Below are 21,039 nucleotides of genomic sequence, written 5' to 3' on the forward strand. Positions count from 1 at the left end.
TTATTAATTGTAATAATATTTGTTAGACTGGGTATAACAAATATTATGTTGGGGTAAATGGTATCAGAGCATTGGAAGACGGGGGGTATTTAGGCCAAATACTTGTTAACCTGTTAACAAGTTCTATAGCATGAATAATGATTCTAATGATGAAGTCTTTATGAATAAGACTTGTTTTCATTTGGATCATGGACTCGAGGGAAAACCGGAGATCAGTTTGTTAAATACTGTCATTGATAAGTTAGAGCTTTTGACCCAGAAGCTTGATAACTTAGACATGAGAGTGAATTATATGGTGTATCGTATATTTGCTCTAAACGAAGAATTGATCCAAATCGAAAAACAGAATGAAAAGGTCAATTCTGCACATCAAAAGGTCAAGACACTAGAACACATCCTAACTATTTTACTAAGCCAGTAAAATAGGAGATGTCTTTGGTTCTAAGTGACATTGAGCAAGTGTGGCCTATTGAAGGGTATACAGAATAAGAGGTTAAACGGGTTGTGTTAGACCTCTGTAACGGAAACCCAGATATTCGAGAAGAGTATCTGACTTTGCTAGGAGTAAAGCGACTTTTGGATGTTATCCAAAAGGCCTTTAGTCAAGGGTGCACAAAGATTTTGTGCTTTATCTGCTGAATTTTGACCATTGAAGTTGCCGAGTTGGAACTTCAGAACAAGTGGTTAGAGGAGGCTGAGGCGGTAATTCCTTATTGGTACAGCAAATCCCAATCAGATCCAGATCCGGATCTTGAGCCATATAAGGAGTCAGACTTTGCAGTTAGCTTAAGGATTGATTCAGATTGACCATGGGTGGTCAGGACGTTCTAGATCAGTTTGCAGCAAGTCTGTAGGAAAAATATCCTGGATTGCCTCTAGGGTATACAGAGTTCGTGGCCAAAGAAACCCAAGGTGATTGGGAAAAGGCGGAAAAGCTCTTTATGAAAGGAGTAAAGGAAGAAGACTTTATTTCTAAAGCGGATGACAAACAAAAGGTTGATATTCCAGAAATTTCTACCTTTGATGCTAAAAGAATCAGCAGGTATTATGGGAAAGAAATGAAGAAACAAAGGAAATGGGAAGAAACTGGAGGTTTGAAAATTACTCCAGGACCTAAAAAGGCGAAGCTCGATGAGCTAATCTCTAGACTCAAGGAATCTGAGTTTAAAGATGACCCGCTTGAAGGAATTCGTAACCCTTTAAATTCTTTCAGAGGATTTCTTAAGGAAATCTCCAAACCCGAATATAAACAAACTTATCCCACAAAGATAAGGTCGGAGTTTATACCTAGAGGAATACCTAGAATGGTGGAGATATCATCCAGTGGAAGTTTCCTAAACATCGATTGTGTCACGAATGTTACGGATGAAATTGAGGCATGGGAAACTATTAACTGGGTTCATGTGCAAAATAAGGGTTTTGGATTCAGTGATACTTATAGATTTCTAAGATCCATACTGTAGGGAGCTATAGGATGCTTCTGGAGAAATTCAAAAGCTAGTACGGGTCTGTTAGATACGGCGAGGGACTTGCAGAATGCAAAGGCTATTTTTGCACTCTTCAAGGATATGCTATGTCGAGAATTTATTGAGATAACCATAACCAGTAGGAATCTCATAGAGGTAGTTGCCTTAGAAGCTTTGACAAAGCTTAGGCTTTGTGACATGTGTCTGTTTGAAAATTTCATCTGCGAATATAAATAATATTTCTATTAGTTGCCTAGTGGCACACAGGAAGTCATGAAAACTACTTTCTTTGCTAAGCTTCCCCAAGGATGGGATAAGGCAGCAAACGAGGCATTTAAGCTTCTAGTCGAAAAGAATCAGGTTGTTGATTCTTTGGGAGGAAGGATAGAAGTTGTTAGACAACTTGTGAGAACAAGACGTTTGAACGCGAAATTGGATAAAGAGGCCAAAAGACTTGAGTTCAATGAATCTTGTTGTCAAAACTTTGATGGAGTGCCAAGACAATATGGCTGTGAGTTGAGGAGTTCGACTAAACATCAAGGTTGGAAAAACCATATAAAACAGAAAGAATCATTCGATAAAAAGAATTTTAGGCCGAAACGTTTCCATGATATGGTAAAAAGACATGTTACTAATAAATTGAATCTTCTTGATCTTGGAAGGTTGATTAGGCGAACAGGGAAAGGTAGACTTAATGCTAAGGAATGCAGAGCGCGTAAGTATTATGCTACCTGCCCATCTGGCAAAAACACAAAAGATTGTAATTGTTGCTGGATTTGTGGAAGATTTGGATTCTTCGGAGGATGACTCAAAAGGTATGACTTTTGAGGAACAATCTTCAACACATAGGTATGTTCATGCAAAGGACTATAAGTCTTAGTGAATATCCTAGGAATAGCGGAATTGGTGATGAGGATGATCTTATCCCAATCAGAAATGAAGATGAAAATCCTAACTCGGTAATTAGTTCGTCATCTAATTACGAGGATCATTCGGGTAACCTAGATAATTGGGTAATTCCGAGGTTAACACCTAGAGAAGTTTTCGAGAAACGCTCTAAGTGGTTATTTAAAGCTGAAGGCTTGGAAGATGTACACGAAAAACCTGTTCGTGTAGCTTTATCTTTGCCTCGAGAAGGTGAATTGGTACTGTCGAACGATGAGTGGCTACGGAAGGTTAGAAATCTTGCCAAACGGGCAAATAGCAAGTATAATTATGTACAACTTGGTGTTGTACAGATACTTTCGTGGAGGAATGAATGTACCAGTTCAGGTTGCTTTACTGGACAGAAGATGGCTTACGTTTGAAAAAGCTCTAGTTGGCAGTTTTCATGCTAACCTGGCTTTGGATGCCTACGGGATTGTTAAACCAGGATATATGGTTAGTCTCCAGGATCCAAATCTTAAACAGATTATGGTTCTTTGAATTTATACTTCAGGGCTAGAAGACTTATTGGCTTCTAGTGACGGAATAATAATTAAGTATAGATTGATTTATCTATTGATAAATTCTGTTAATCCTATACGAATGAACTCCAGTGCAGATACTGAGGTTCATGGCCCAGGATAGGATTTTGTAATTCCAATTCGACCTACGGTAGTCAACACTAAGGCTCTTGCGCGGCCGAAACTATGGGTTTTAGAATATTCGACGCATCCCAGCGTGGTGGAATTAAACCCAAATGGGGGAATTCAAATCCAAAAACTTGATAATGAGGTTGAAGTTACTCTTCCTACGCCTAGAAATTCGATGTCTTTTGAGCAGAATGAGGAAATTCAACCTATCTTATCAAGGAAAAATATACGGGAAACAGAAGACACTGCTAGTGATGCTGGGAGCAACAGTAGTAGGAAAATAGTTGGATATAAATCTATATAAATTCCAGTATATGAAGACGAAACTCCAAGCACGAAAATGATGATGAGTTATGAAATGCATTGTCATACAATAGTTCAAGGAACTATTGACACTTGGATTCGTGCTAAACTATGTTTTCCAGAATATGAGGAATATACTCTAGATGTTCTTGTAGACACAGCAGCAACCAAATGTATTGCAAGAAAAAAATGTTTTCCAGAGGAGCTTTGGAAATCATTGGAAAGACCAATCCTAAATACGATCGCAGATGGAGGTCAAAGTATGATCATTGATGTGGTCGAAAACGTGGTTGTACTATTAAACGAGAAAAAGTTTACTCTAAGGGAAGTCCTAATAGTGGATTACTTAGAAGTAGATTTTATTCTTGGGAATAGCTTTCTGTGAAGGCAAGCAGAAGTTAGACCATTTACTTAGGATAACGACCACATTATCCTTGGAGGTCATAAAATCCCTATTCTTGCTAAGCCTGAAGTTTCGAAAGTTAAAAACGATTTTAGACTGGTGAAACTAAGGCAAGAAGTAGATCACATTGTCTTCCAAATTTTGGAAAAGGAAAAATGGTGGTTGAAAACTTCTAAAGTAGAAGGAGTGGATGAGGCTTATAATGTTTTCTTTTAGAGATTGTATCCTAGTTATCATACAAACCGGATTGCATGGGGTATATCGCAGGAGGTTGGTCCCTTTGGTGCATGCCCTGAGAGGACAGATAAATCAACACATAAGGAGATAATTTTGAAGGCCGAAAACAAAAGCCAAAAGAACTCTTTAAGGATTGAGGAACTTGTAAAATCCTTTAAAGAGAAACTTTCTCCATGCTTTGATGATCAATCGTTAAAGCTATGGGAAAGGAACGGTATATATGCTTCGCTTAAATTAAGGAAGGATGATGATACGACAACTACCAAATCCTATCTTTATACTCCTGATGCAGAGGAGGAATTTAGCAAGCAAATACCGGAATTGCTGGAAAAGCAATTAATACGCTCTAGTAAAAGCCCACACTCTTCGCCAGTTCATGGTCATGAATAGAGCTAAACGGGAAAGAGGAAAAGTGCGGATGGTTATCGATTATAGGCAATTAAATGATAAAACTATTGATGATGCCTATAAGATATCAAACAAATCAGCTTGTTTAAATAAAGCTAGATTTGGAAAAATCTTCTCAAAATTATATCTAAAGTCAGGTTTTCGGCAGATCAGAATGGGGGAGTCAAACATTCCTTTGATGACTTTCACCTGTTCGAAAGGATTATTTGAATGAATGGTTCTGCCTTTTGGGCTTAAATAGGCACCATCAATATTCCAGAGGAAAATGGATAAAGTTTTTGGAGACTTATCTAACTTTTGTGTAGTCTATATCGATGATGTTCTGGTTTTTAGTAAGACCAAAGAAGAGCATGTAAATCATCTTAGACTGGTGATCAAAAGGTTCCTTGATAATGGAATGATTCTATCTCAAAGAAAGGTAGAATGGGTTAAGAACAAGGTGAAGTTCTTAGGCGTTGAGATAGGTGAAAGAGATATTCAACTCTAAGAACATATCTCGAAGAAGTTGCTAGAATTTTTAGATATGTTGGAAGATAAGCACATGTTACAGCAATTTCTTGGATTAGCCAATTATATGCACGAGTATGTTCCTAATCTTGCGAATGTAATCAATGGCTTAAGGCTAGTGATAAAGTGCCCTGGGTTTGGACACTTCAAGATACTAACTGTGTTAAGCGGACCAAAGCCTTAACAAAGCAATTAAAACCTTTAAAACTCCCGGAAGATGAGGATGTGCTTATCATAGAGAGCAATGCGTCTCACTTGTATTGGGGAGGTGTGCTTAAGGCTAAGGGTACTGATAATATTGAACGGATTATTTGACATGCGTCAGGAAAATTCCCTCCTACTGAGATAAACTATCTTGTTCATGAAAAGGAAGTTTTAGTAGCGAAAGAATATATTGACCGATTTTGATTGTTCGTAATCAGTCAGGAATTTACTTTCAAGACAGACTCTAAATATTTAAAAACTTTTATGAAACTGTCTTTAAAGGATGACGAAGCTAGACTAATCAGATGGAAGATTTGGTTTGCAAATTATAGAATCAAATTTGAATATATTTCTGGTAAATCTAACTTTGTTGCTGACTTTTTTTCTAGACATTTCTCTGAAGAATTACAGGATAATGGCAGACAAGAAGGAAACTGGAAATCACTTCTCATGCTCCAAGTGTAGACAACGAGGACACTTGAGAAGGAATTGTCCCTTGAAGATAACTTTGGCTCCAAGGGTTACTGCTAAAAAAGAGAAAACTGTAGATAAGCAGGTGATCTCTACTCCTAAGCAGGTTACTGCAGCAAAGCAGGTTAAAGAAGGAAAGAGTTGGGAGTATGACTGAGATACTTCGAAAAGAAGAAACCCAAAATTTCAACACTTTAATGGTACTTCTACAAAGGAAATTACTTCTGAAAAGGAGGTTACTCCTAAGAAGGAAAAACAGAAAACTCAGAAGAAAGCAATGGTTTGCTGGTCTTGTAAACAGGAAGGACATTAATGGGCTTATTGTCCACTGCCAAAGACAAAAGCTTCTGAGGATTCATCATCAGGCACTGCGAGTGTGGTGATTCCACACACTCCACAAAAAAAGCGGTTAATTGACGTGGATATTTGTGAGAGGTTTAGCTTTCTAGAAGGCTTAAGATTAACTTCAGCTAGTCAAACACTTCGGGAGGATTTGGAAACCCAAATTAGAATCGCATTGGGTACAAGTCAAGGGGAAGTACAACTGCAGAGGTGTTTAGAAAAGCTAGCAAGAAGGATAGCTTGGCTAGAAGCTGATAAACTGTTTTATGAAAACGAGGAGTTTAGAGGAACTACTCTGCTTTATGAAGTAGGAATTTAAAAAATCAAGGTAATGAGAAAATCTCATTTGTTTGACATGGTAAATCTCAAACTCGAGAATTTAAATGATCTAATAGTGAAATTAGGAAAAGTTGACTTGGTGGATTTGGTCCAAGGATTAGCAGTTTATCCTAATGTGCTATAGAATTGTACGTTCCATGGAAAATCTTCAGAAAAGGTTATTGTAGAAACCTTTTGAATAGAGGATGGATCGATACAATGGAAATTGATGTACAGGAAGCGATGGTGGACCTGAATATGTCAGACGCGATTAAACAAACGCTCTGTGTATTAAAAAGAAAGGTCAACACTTTCACTTGCATGATTACTTCTTCATTGCAAGAAAACTATAATGTTCAACTTGTATAGATATGGGAATTTCTTTTAGGAGAACCATGGTACCGAATTATGTTAGATAATGAGGTAAGAATAGGTTCTTATGCACTAGAAGAAATTCAAAGGAAAGAAAAGGAAGATTGGACTAGGTTGTATAATACCAAATTACTACTGGTTAAATCCAAACTGGAGGAGCTTGTTAAAGCAAATGCTATTGTCCATATCTATAATGGAATAGTGGTAGTTTTACTAGAGAAGTATGCGACAATCCAGGATACACTCTTCAAGCATAACCAATGCAATAAAGAATGCTACTAGAAGGGTTTGATTTAGCCCATTTATCAAAGCAGGCGTTAATGGAAGGTACTATTGATCTTTTGAGATTGGTCTTAGCCTATGACCAGGAAGCCCAAGAAGATGAGACTCTGAAAGATTTTATTGATCTTATAGAAATGGACTTCAAAGATTTATAAAAATCTAGAGGATGGAGATTTGGACAACCAAAAATGTCTAACACGTAATACGCTGATGTGTATCAAACAAGTGGAAGATAATGCGTGGACATCTAGGATTTTGCTGACAGAATTCAACGATGCAGATTAAAAGAAGGCATTGGATGTTATGTATTGTTGTTTGTAATAATATCTTGGTGTGTAAAATATGTAATAATTTATCTTTGTATGACATGTGGTCGACATGTGGACCCTAGTGTCATTTTCTTTAAGATAAGTGTTATTTTCTTATTAGTTTGTTAGTCAAGTCATCTTTAGTTTACTAGACCTTTTGTTTTGTTTTGTTTTGTTTTGTTCTACGGATTCAGAGAATCTGAGTTTAAAGATGACCTCCTTGACGGAATTCGTAACCCTTTAAATTCTTTTGAAGGATTTCTTAAGGAAATCTCCAAACCCGAATATAAACAAACTTATCCCACAAAGATAAGGTCAAAGTTTATACCTAGGGGAATACCTAGAATGGTGGAGATACCATCTAGTGGAAGTTTCCTAAACATCGATTGCATCATGAATGTTACGGATACAATTAAAGCATGGGAAACTGTTAACTGGGTTCATGTGAAAAATAAGGGTTTTGGACTTAGTGATACTTATATATTTCTAAGATCCACACTACAGGAAGCTACATGAAGCTTCTAGAGAAATTTAGAAGCTGGTATCGGTCTATTAGATACTGTGAGGGACTTGAAAAATGCAGAAGCTATTTTTGCACTCTTCAAAGATATGCTCTATCGAGAATTTACTGGGATAACCATAACCGGTAGGAATCTCGCAGAGGTAGTTGCCTTAGAAGCTTTGACAAAGCTTAGGCTTTGTGACATGTGTTTTTTTGAAAATTTCATCTACGAATATAGACGATATTTCTATCAGTTGCCTGGTGGCACACAGGAAGTCATGAAAAATACTTTCTTTGCTATGCTTCCCTAATGATGGGATAAGGCAACAAACGAGGCGTTTAAGCTTCTAGTCGAAAAGAATCAGATTGTTGATTCTTTAGGAGGAAGGATAGAAGCAGTTAGACAACTCGTGAGAACAAGATGTTTGAACGCCAAATTGGATAAAGAGGCCAAAAGACCTGAGTTCAATTAATCTTGTTGTCAAAACTTTGATAGAGTGCGAGGACAAGTTGGCTGTGAGTTGAGGAATTCGACTAAACATCAAGGTTGGAAAAACCATATAAAACGGAAATGATCATTCGGTAAAAAGAATTTTAGGCCGAAACGTTTCCGTAATATGGTGAAAAGACCTGTTACTAATAAACAAAATCCTCCTGATCATGGAAGGTTTATTAGGCAAACAAGGAAAGGTAGACTCAATGCTAAGGAACGCGGAGCGCGTAAGTATTGTGCTACCTACCCATTTGGCAAAAACGCAAAAGATTGTAATTATTACTAGATTTGTGGTGACAAAAATCATTTTGTAGATAAATACCCTCATAAGGGAAAGAAGAAGGTAGCGATAAGATTTTTGGAAATCAACGCTGAAAGTCAAACTTCTGAATTTGAGCCAGTTTAGGGATATGAAATTGATTCAGATGATGAGGTTTATGAATTAATTTCGAATTACTCTGAATATTCGGATTCTTCGGAGGATGACTCAAAAGATATGACTTTTGAGGAACAATCTTCAATGCATAGGTATATTCATGTAAATGACTAGAAGTCTTAGTAAATATCCTAGGAATAGCAGAATTGGTGATGAGGACGATCTTATCCCAATTAGAAATGAAGATGAAAATCCTAACTCGGTAATTAGTTCGTCATCTAATTACAAGGATCATTCGGGTAACCTAGATAACTGGGTAATTCCGAGGTTAACACTTAGAGAAGTTTTCGAGAAATGCTCTAAGTGGTTATTTAAAGCTGAAGGCTTGGAAGATGTACACGAAACACCTGTTCATGTAGCTTTATCTCAGTCTCGAGAAGGTGAATTGGTACTCTCGAACGATAAGTAGCTACAGAAGGTTAGAAATCTTGCCAAACGGGCAAATGGAAAGTATAATTATGTACAACTTGGCGTTGTATAGATACATGTACAAAGATTATTCTGTGGAGGAATGAATGTACCTATTCAGATTGCTTTACTGGACAGACGATGACTTACGTTTGAAAAAGCTCTAGTTGGCGGTTTTGACGCTAACCTGGCTTTGAGAGATGCCTATGGGACTGTTAAACCAAGATATATGGTTAGTCTCCAAGATCCAAATCTTAAACGAATTATGGTTCTTCGAATTCATACTTCAAGGCCAAAAGACTTAATGGCTTCTAGTGACGGAATAGCAATTCAGTATAGGTTAATTTATCGATTGATAAATTTTGTTAATCCTATACGAATGAACTCCAATGCAGATACTAAGGTTCATGGCTCGGGACAGGATTCTGTAATTCCAATTCGACCTATGTAGTCAACGCTAAGGCTCTTACGTGATCGAAATTATGGGTTTTAGAATATTCGACGCAACCTAGCGTGGTGGAATTAAACCCAAATCGGGGAATTCAAATCCAGGAACTGATTTTTTAAATTTAAGCATGAGTTTGGTTTGTTTTCACGGGAAAGGAACTGCATCAAAATTTAAAATATTTCAGTACTATTTTACAAAAATTAAGCCCATATTCCCACGTAGGTTTAGTCTACACAGCCTCATTTTCACAATTTTTTTTCAAAATACAATTTTTTTTCGACATTGATTTTAATTTTTTTTTTTTAAATTTGAAAACCACCAACACTATTGGGTAGATCACAAGCTATTTTATCCAATGATGGTAACAAGGAGACCGTCAGCAACGCGATTTCATCGAAAATTGCTAGAAAAAAATTGATCTTTTTTTTTGAACTTTCCAGCTAAACGGAATTATGAGAAGTGCCCTCGTTACCACCATTGGGTAGATCGTCAAGCCAACTACCCAATGGTTCCGACGATGTCGTCGAACACGCTTTTGACAACTTTGTCGACAATTATGCCAACCACTTCTATTTTTTTAATTTGAAAAATTTTTATTTAAAAGATTTATTATCATTGATTTGAACCTTTTTAGATTTTTCAATATTTTGTTTTTTTAAATAGTTATTACTTTTATTTAAATAATTAATTATCTATTTAATCTAGTGTTGTACAAAACTATTAAATTTAATTCACTCCAATCCTATGCAATCCACTCTAATCTAAAAAAAAAAAAAAAATTAGTTTTGTCGATAATACACGCCAAAATGTACCCAAAGTGGCTAAATATCATTGGTCTTATCTTGTGGGTGGCAAAAAGACAGGTAACTAATATCCACCCCACTGAGAGATAGTGAAATATATTAGACATAGAGGGGGACAGGACCGGTCCCAAGCAGGCCTAGGCCTGGGCCTGTAAAGGGATTGGTCCCAAATGGGACCAGTCACTTATGGGACCTGGACCAGGCCTTAGGCCTGGTAGGGACTGGTCTTATAGGCCCAGGACTGATCCTAGGACCAGTCCCATGGGGCTTGGATAATTAATTTTTCCCCCCTCAAATTTTTTTTTTTATATTTCAGGGGCAAAATGAAATTTTATGGGGGGTTTTTAATATTTTTTAGGGGTAAAATTTATAAATTTTTTAGACTTGGAAGATTTTTTTTTTTTTTTTAATATAAATTTTGTAAAATGTCATTTTAGCCCTCTTAATTTATATTTATTTTCAAATTAATAAGGGGTTTTATGTAATTTGGCAGGGGACTATATTAAAAAAATACAAATTTTTTTGGGCCCAGGCCTAGGACCTGTCCCAGGCCCGAGCCTTGGAGGAGGACCCAGTAGAGGGCCCGGGCCCTCCTCCTTAGGCCTGGTCCCTAGGTCCGGTCCTCTCGAGGATCGGTCCTAGGATTGGGTTTTCGAGCTGGGCTTTTGGGCCCGGTCCCAAATGCCCAACTCTAATTAGACACATTCATGATGATAAAAAAAGATCAGAGTATTCCCTATCAAGATTTGAGACTTTTTTCAAGAATGTAAATCATAATTTTAAGGGTCAAATAATAATCAAAGGAGTTATCTATATTTCACTATCTTTGAATGCATTGGAAAATAATAACCGATAGGGTTCGAGGTCATATAAGATTACGAGGATAATTTTCGTTTAATTTTCAATATTCTCTTGTTTGGTTTGCAAGTAATAAAATATTATAGATATCTTTTTGTTACAAATAGTGTTTATTGTTATTAATATATGTAGTAGTCACATTACCCCCCCAAGGTGTGTTATTAAAAGATTATCGAGGTAATCTGAATTTTATACCTATTTTGCCTTTAATTAAAATACCATTTCGAACACAATTATCATTAAATGTCTACCAAATAACCATTAACCGAACCCCCTATGTTTGAGAATTTAGCTAAAACACCCCAACCACAAAAAAAACTTAAAAGTTAACAAAATACCCCTAGCCACCTAAGACCACCACCGACCGACAGCCACAATCGCCATAATGATGTACGACTGGTGGGATTTGACCAGTCGTGTGTTGGTAAGGCCGTTTCTATGGTCGTTTCACGACCACATATTTGGTCGTGAAACGACTATAAAAATGGCCTTACCGACCCACGACTGGTCAGATCCCGCTGATCGTGCATCATTACGATGACTGTCTGGTGGTGGCGAATAGTTGTCAGTATTGGCGTGGGGTGGATGAGGGTGATTTTGCTACAAATTAAAGTTTTAAATGGCTATGGTGTTTTAGCAAAATTTTAAATATAGGGGGTTAAAAGAAATTATTCAAAAAATAATATTATATTAATATTTAAAAAAGAGGACAATTTAGTATCTATATTATATACCCACCCATTTATCATCCTAACCAAACCCACAAATTTATTCCAACCAACCAAACACATTTCCTTAAACATTCTCAATAATCTTCAAGATAATCTATTTTTCCATTAATATAACATTCTCTTAATCAAATGCACCTATAGAAACACTATATAAACCTCTCCACTCTTTGCAAAGTTTTTGTACTAAATTAAAACGATGGTGCCAAAAGAAGAAATAACATGTCAATCCTATATTTTATCTGTTTTTTCATGAGTAATACTACGTTTACAACCCAATCTCACAATCTTCTCTTGCAACCCCAACATGGTTGTTAAGTTGACAACTGTCACATTAGCTCCACCCACACCCAAGACACTAAATGACTCTAACTAGACACAAATGGTTGTTTTTTTATAAAGGAATAGTCGTTCCTTCATCCTGTTAGGATTTAATCGATAGAGAATGCAATAGAAACGAAAAGCTTTTTCAATTAAACCTTTAAACCCAACAAATCCGTATATAGATTGTTATGTTTACATGCATTAAAACATAATCCATTTGAGGATTAGATAACATACCAACGTTTGGAGGCTTCTTCACGTTCAAATTTTGTTACTGTTCATCATCATTGTTTATAGCACTGTTCACCGTCATTGTTCACATACTGTTCATGAGCACTGTTCATAGGCACTATTCACCATCATTGTTTACCGAACTGTTCATTTTCATTGTTCACAAGTATTGTTTATCAAAAAAATTTTTTTCACAATCTGATTCAAAAGAAGAATTGAACCAATGAAGTCGACACAAAGGTAAGAACAACAATCCACAATCAAGGATGTTGCTAGACTAATTGATTGCAAAAAGGTTGAATGAAAAATTGAGAGAAGAAAAATTCTCTCAATTTGTTTTGGGCGGCTAGGGTTAAGAAAATAATAATCTCTCTTATTTTTTCTTTTCCTTTTCTTTATATACTAAGGGATAGACAATCCCTCACTTATTATAGGAAATAACACTATTCTCATAGGAATAGTACTTAAATAATTATATACATTTATTTAATTAAATATATTTCATGTTAATATCAATGTTTTAAATTAATATTAATACACTTATAATTTTGCTAAAATTCAATTTCAATATAAATACTGAATACGAGCAACAATCTCAATGAATTTAATCACATAGCAAAATTACCAAAATACTCATTTCATCTAAAAGACAAAATTGTCATTATGTTCATCATTCACTTTAAGCTACCTTTAATGTGTGTGACTGATAGACTCTTTATTATGTTGGCAATGACCAAAATTGTAATTTAACACCAACTAATTAGCCCTTCGTACACCAACCAAGATAGACCTCTAACAAGGCCTCATAGTTACCCAACAAATAAAGATTTTGCAAAATAGCTACTTGTCAACGATATGGTTATCGTGCAATCAAATCATTCCATCATCAGTTATCCAATCAGGCTAAGACATAGAAATAGTGTCAATCTCAGATATTATCCTAATGTATTAGTATCTAGTTATTGGATCAACGACCAAATTAAAATTGGCTTGAGCAACGACTCAATCCCACTATGGCCATAGATTTATGTTTCGTATCCACTTAACCAAACTGTGTAGTGGGATAACTCTCTCCTGTACCTAGGAGTGATGAATTCTATATTGATCCACCATAGTCTCATTATATTTCTAAATGCAGGTAATCACTACCGTTCGAGTAGCCCTAAATAAGACTATGTTAGACTAATGTCAAACTACACCAATAAGTACACAAGACACTTCGATATTCTCAAGTCTAAGGATCACATGCATTACCATCCGTGAGAGGATTTGTTTCATAGATACTAAGGTTATCATCCACATGGAATCCTCTGGTGGATCAGTCTAGTGAACTTGTAAACAACAAACACTCATGTATTACATAAAGTTGTCACCAAACAACATTGATAAGTGAGAACTATCACTACCTTTTAATAAGATCGTTTAACGCTATGATAACCTTACTATATTATCTATGCCCTTGTTTAGAATAATATTAAGGCTTTTTGAACCTTTTTAGAATAGTCACCACATGCGATCATAGGGTCCTCATAATCAAGATTTAAAACACTTGATTCCCTCATCACGGTTCTACCACTATAAAGGCATATATCAAATCATATAAGGATATAATTTACATGATATAGAAAGAATGTCTTTATTTGATAAATACGATATTATAAAGAGTCAAATATGATTGGCTCTAGGACACCTACTCTAACAATTCTTTCATAAGAAATAACAATTCTTTATGAAAGAACAAATATTCCTTCACAAGAAATGGTTGTTCCTTATCAAGGAACAATGATTCCTTCATAAGGAATAGTTGTTCCTTATGAATGGAACAACAATTCTTAATTAATGAACGATCATTCATTCATAAGAAACTATCGTTCATATTCAGTCAAAGTCGTCAGTTGACATGATAGTGTCAACTCTGCTGTCATGTTAGGGTTGTAAGAGAAGGTTGTGAGATTAGGTTGTAAACGTAGTATTTTTGTTTCTTCATCCCTAAATTTCTTATAGTTATGCAAATTATGATACAACCTAATTTGGTGAAAGAGTTGTAGTTTTAAGGTAGACCTTGGGACTGTGGACTAGACCTGGCAAGCAGGCAAGTATGAGCCGGCTAAAGACAAGTATGGGTCAAACGGGAAGAAAATGTAAACGGGTAAGGGTGAATAGTACCCATACTCGGTCATGTAGGTACAGGTGGACCTACGGGTCACCCGTTTCCCAAATTTGTTTTTGCTTTTTAATTTTTATGCACAATTTTTTAAATTTCAGGTAATATGTTCATTTAACTTGAAGTGATGCCCTTTGATGCAAACATGAAACCAGGACATGATCTACAAAAATGCTTTATTTGTTTTCCATGCCCTGTGCGATTGCTTAAAAGTTTTAATTAATGATTGTTCAAAAGGAACAACTTGAAGAACAAGCACAACTGTGAACTGGAAACTGGAAAAGGTTGACCACGAGAATGCATCAAAGGTGTCAGAAATGGCAGAAAATAATGGAAAATTAGCAAAAGCATAGCAAGAGTTTATATCTGTTTAGTTTCAAAGTACATGGAGATGAGTGTAATAATAATGGAAAATTAGCAAAAGCATAGCAAGAGTTTATATCTGTTTAGTTTCAAAGTACATGGAGATGCATATGTAAACTTAACCTAAAATCAATATTTAAAAATTTTAAGTAGCTAGATCAAATAGAGTATCCAAAACCACAAAACACCCCACCCCACCCCACACAACCCCCCCCACACCACCCCCCAAAAAAAAAAAAAATCTAAAATAAACTTGAACCAAAAGCACTCAGAAAATCCAGAAAACCCACATGGTTTTAATTACATGAGAGCATGTGCTTATGATTTCAGCTATCACAGTTCAAAAGGTAAGTGACAAAGAAAACCATATAAAACATAAACTAAGACTAATCCAAAAAATAAAAACTCATACACACCGTTATTATAGGAAGCAATTAGGACTGAGTTGAGATTGAGAGGAGGAGTATTCGGACCTGAAGAGTTGAGGCTGGAGGGGATAATCGGCGGTGAGCGACGCCGGTGATGGGGACGGCGACGGCGTTGAAGTGCGAATGAAATGGAGTGAAGTATGGGTATGGCAGTTGCCGACTAACTAATGAGGAGAGGAAGAGGAGTAAGTAACCTAACCTAGTAAACCACTACCCCTCAGCGTTTTTACCTTTTTTTCTAGGTACCACGGGGGGATACTATCGGTATAGGGGTTAAACATAACGAGTAATATTAGCCTTACAAAGAGACATACAAAAAAGAATATAAAGAGACAAATCGAAGGGGAAAAAGAAGAGAAGTGAGAGGCAATTATGAATTTTAAGGACGAATTTATCTTTGTATACTCTTTGTGGATTAGTATAACTCTAAACATAACAACCTGTACTAGCTTAAATTACTCAGGCATGGGTGGACTGGTAAGCATAGTACATGTTTTACTAGGTCTTCTATGGACCTCTTTGTAAGATTAGTATAACTCTAAACATAACAACCCGTACCAGCTTAAATTACTCAGGCATGGGTGGACTGGTAAGCATAGTACATGTTTTACTAGGTCTTCTGTGGACTACCATATTCGTTATACCTCGCTGGGAAGTTGGAATAGTAATAATAATAATAATAAAAAAAAAACAGTTTATTTGATTTATACATTTATAACCTTGAGATTATCCAAAATCTCCTATAAAAATATTTTAATTCTCTTTTATGGGAGTATTTAATACTTTTTAATAAATATTAAAACATTCATGACATATATGAAATACATGCGAAAAGTAATGATGGTATACAATTTGAAATGTAGATGAAAGGATAATAAGTCTAGAAGAGAATCTTTCTACTACATGGGTCCTCTTCTGTGTCTTTTGTTTTGATAATTCATCCACATGTTAGGTTCGACCCATTAGAGAAAAAAATTATCTAGTTTAGAGAATTAGCCCAACGGCAATGTATGGGACCAGTAGTGAAATATAATAAATTATCAAAATAGACAAAACTGTGAAACACAAAAGAAGACAACCAAGAAAAAAATGCCATTCTTACTTTGACCAAAAGTCCCCAACACTAACCAGAACACCAGTCATAGCACCAATGAGGAGTCATTACACATATCCACCTTGATGAACAAATAACATTCGCAGCAAAAAGTATGTCTAAACAAAGGAAAATTTCAACTTAACAATTCTAGAATAAATCAAACTCTAAAGAGATAAGGTTAAACCCTTATCTTACTAACACTATTATTGTTATGTCGTACCTGCATAGTACCTTGCACTTGACCACGTTGCCAAAGACATAGAAAACCAGGTGCAACCATGATCCGAACCAAGTTGGAACAAATTTCGAGGCCCTATCTCCACCATATCCTCCATGTAAACAGAATCGAACCTCACCCCTTTATCCACCCTGAAGATTGGCAACCCCGGGTGAACTGAGTTGGCCAAAAGGTGCACTAACAACACCTTTTGATCATTAAAGAAAGCCTGCAATAATGACTCAGGCCAAGCTCTATTTCACCCCAACATGGACACATATCGCTCATTTCCTGTCACCAAAACCTACTGAAATCCTCACTGAAATGCCTTGTCCCTTACTCAAAACCTCCTCCCATGTCAACTCTTTAGAACATGAAACGACGCAAAATTAGCTTATCGATCTATCGGGTGGTCAGGATTTGATTTATAGCATTTTTTTGAAACCCAGTTGATTCAAAATCTTCAAAAAAGGCTTTATTCATCAAAGCTTCAAGATGAAAAACCAGACTCTTTGGGTTCTTAGAGAAGGAAATCCTTATATCATAAGGTTGAAGAAGCACTGATATTCTCTCGTACATTTTGTTCCCATGTGCCTAAGTAGCATAGTAAGCGATCTGCTAAAAAGCCGAACTGTCGAGCGAGCTTCAGATACAAAATAAAAAATGCTCTGTAACTTTACCATTACCAACCAGGAAATCATGATTCTTAATTTTATGGATAGTACTGTTGCAACTCTTTTCAAATTTATAGGGCGAATTGCCGCTACATTCTTCGAGTCCAGACTTCAAATTGTGGCAATAAACTTCAAGTTGTTAAGCTTCTTCTCTAGTCAGCCATTGAGTACTTGAGTCTGGAAGCTTCCGACAATGCTTCATCTCTCTTTCTTGTAGCTTGAATGAGCTTATTTGAAAGCTCTGCGACAGCGATTTTCCATTGCCTCCTTCTGGCAATCGACGTGTTCTTTGATTTCGGACTCTTTCTTCCTAAAGATTGAAAAATTGATTTGAAGATAGCATTTGGGCTAGCAATGAAGGATGAGTTTTGTTTACAGTACTAGCATTGGTGTTTCCGTTATCTAAAGGAACCACAGAAATCTTCTGATCACGAGAGTGCGGCCTGCACTTGTTGCAAGAAACAGAAGAACCATCTTCTTCTTCACAAGACTCGTGCCGTTTCTGGTGCTAGATTTGTAGATTTTGTCACTTGGATGATGAAGAGGTGTTGGGTGGGTGCTTATACGTCACTCCATCGCTGTGCTTTGAAAGTTGCTCTTCTCTTTCACATTCTTGAATCTGCAGTCAAGAAACAAATTCATAATGAGAATAGGAATAATGTTAAAAGACTTCTATATAAAATGCATGGATTATGTTAGTTTCTTGAGAAATAAAGAGAGAACTTACGGGGTGAAATGTGGGGAGTGGTGAGGAGAGGGGGGGGAGGGGATTTGGAGGAAGAAGAGGGAGAAGATGAGGAGGAAGGAGCCATGTTGTCTTGTAATAATTTTACAAATGACACATATATAATTATACGTGGAGTAGTTTGCCTATCTGTGCAAGTGTGCAGTGTTGGATATTGTGAATCTAATCCATCTCATGTTCAAAGGTCTTTAACTCGTCGTCTTGTAATCATGTTCAGAATCAGAGTAACGTTGGTAAAAGTGATTAAGTAATACCACGCGCTGTTATGAAGATGAAGTGCAATACACTATTCATACGCGGGATATCACTTGTCAGTATCAAACAGCATTCAACTATATCCAATATTCCAATTATATAAATAGTAATTTATTTCATTCAACTATATCCAATATTCAAAATATATAAATAGTGTAATTTTATTTCATTTTAGCGACGACATTCTTAAAAATGGGTATAATTAGAGGATGCCATAACCATTTTCAGAACTTGATTGTCAAAGGACTTTTTTTTCAAAAAAAAATTCGCAACCACATGTCAGTTAACGGTAAATCACCGTCAACATTTAACTTAATTTCCTAAAATTACTTAAATACTCATTCATATTATCATTATGATGTCATTTTTAAAGTAATAATAATAAATAAATAACATATGTATAATTATGTAAGTTAAAAAAATAAAAAAAATATTTAAAAAAATTCAAAACTAAGATGAAAAAAAATAATAAAAAGTTTTTGTCAATGAATGTCAATGAAATGAAAGGTACATTTTTATACACAATAAAATCCTTAGCAAGGTTAATGTCAATTGTGTTTTTATTGTTAAGCATCCTCCAATTGTGAATTTTACTTAAAAAGTGTCACTAATCGTCAGCTTCTTAAAATTGTGGTCTCTAATGTGTAATTTTGAAAAAAGTATCCTCTAGATAATATATAATACCCTTAATTTATATTATTGAATGACATAAATTTTTATTTATTATTATATTAGTCATTATATATTTTGGTAAAAAAAAAGTCATTATAGTAATAACTAGGGAAATTGCTTAATACCCTATTTAATACTACATTAACATGCCCATTATTTATATACATCATAATATTTCTTGTGAAGTGTGTGTCTATGTTTTTACTAAGTTGTAGTGCCGATATTAGCAAGGGTTAATCAAACTATTCACCCCGGAGAATATTTCAAGCATATATTAAATTAATACATAAAACCCTATATGACAAATTCCTAGAGGGGGACTTAAAACAACAACAATGATAAGCAATGAATGAGAATGAGAATGATCAACAAAGATAAACAATGGTGAACAATAAATAAGAGAGCAATAAATATGAACAAGTGACAATAATTTTCAGTAATATGCAAGGAAAATAAATGAGTTGAGAGAGAAGAAATGCTCAGAGGTTATAGTATTCGGAGCTATATCCGTATGTTCTGTCTACACTTCTTCAAGGCAACCGCCTTAAAGTTTTACTAGAATCAGATTTCGCCTTTTACACTAATTTGATAGGATTTTACCTCTACAATAGTTTGATAGGATTTCACCTCTAGAATTACAGGATTTCGCCTACAGATGGTTGAAATAAAGCTTGTGAATAATTGCCTCTTAAACAGGCTTAAAACACACAGTAAGAGCAATGCTTCAAAGGTTTTCAATATGATACAAGAGAGTAATAAGGATTTGAATTTTTAGCTCAAAGTATTATGTGATATGTTTTTTTAAGACTTTTGTTTCTCTGATATTCTCTTTGTCTTTCTTTGCAATAAAACACTTTATTTATTACTTGTCTCTCCCTTGAAGTAAAGAGTCGTTGCTACATTTAATGCAAATGAGAAAGCTGCAGTACCAGAGAACGGGCGTTCCACCATCATGAACGGACGTTCCCAACATAACATATACTTTGCTCATCTCTAGGGTTATGGAATGATCATTCCATCGCATACGGTCGTTCCACCACTGCAAACGGTTATTCCACCATGAGGAACGGTCGATCATGGCTCCTTGAAAATCCATAAAATTCCATAAGGATGCACGACTTCCTGAAACGTTGACATTATGCCAAGAACAATCTTTTGAGTGGGAATGGTTATGCAACATGATCGTCCGCTGAAATACTTGAACTTCAACTTGATCTTCAAGGCTTGTTCTTCAAGATTGTCAAAAGGCGCGAAAAAATTTGAATTTTGGTACTTTGACTTTTCAATTGGTCAGAACAGTCTGCAGCTTATAATACCACTGTGAGCGGCTTCACATCATTTTGGGCAGAAGAATGCATGATCATATGGAACGTGGTCGTGCTGTGAGGAACTTTCATTAGGAAACTGTATAACTGCTGGGCCCAAAATTTTCTTGTATTATGTATACATTCTTGTACAAAAGAGTATCATTTACAAAATGCCAATCAAAACAGGGGACAGTGTGGCTATTGCTCCTCGCTTGCCGACGCCCAACGGACTGCAACATCACCTAGATCCGCAACCACAAGGAAAATAATGAGTGAGCACAAAATAATGTTCAGTAAGTAAGTCCTCTACTTGTCTATCCCCGTAACTATTCTCTTAATTCTTTCCTTACACTATTTCTGTTTCTCTACACAACTTTCTTTTTATTAACCTCTAAAATGTCATGACCTTATCTTGCCGGAGGCACGGCGGGGGGAGTTCACACAGTACCACCACTCTTCGTGACTTTGGGTGGAGATACACAAAGCATCAACCCATTTCTCATAACTATCGGGTGGAGATCACAAGCGTCAACCCGTTTCCTCATAGCTCTATGTGGAGATCACAAAGCATCAACCCATTTTCCATAGCACGGGTGGAGATCACAAAGCAATACCCGTTTTTAGTGCTCTTCTCTCTACTGTACTCTAGCACTAGCACTAGCACTTCCATTCTCTTCTCTTAGAGTAGTTCA

General features: G+C 35.9%; 1 pseudogene; it reads right to left on the reverse strand.

Moving 5' to 3' along the window:
* Window positions 1-16,663: 16,663 nt before the first annotated feature.
* Window positions 16,664-21,039, reverse strand: part of LOC116143879 — a 51,683-nt pseudogene continuing 47,307 nt past the window's right edge.

The sequence above is a fragment of the Pistacia vera genome, unplaced genomic scaffold (genome assembly GCF_008641045.1).
Source record: "Pistacia vera cultivar Batoury unplaced genomic scaffold, PisVer_v2 Contig433, whole genome shotgun sequence".
NCBI lineage: Eukaryota > Viridiplantae > Streptophyta > Magnoliopsida > Sapindales > Anacardiaceae > Pistacia > Pistacia vera.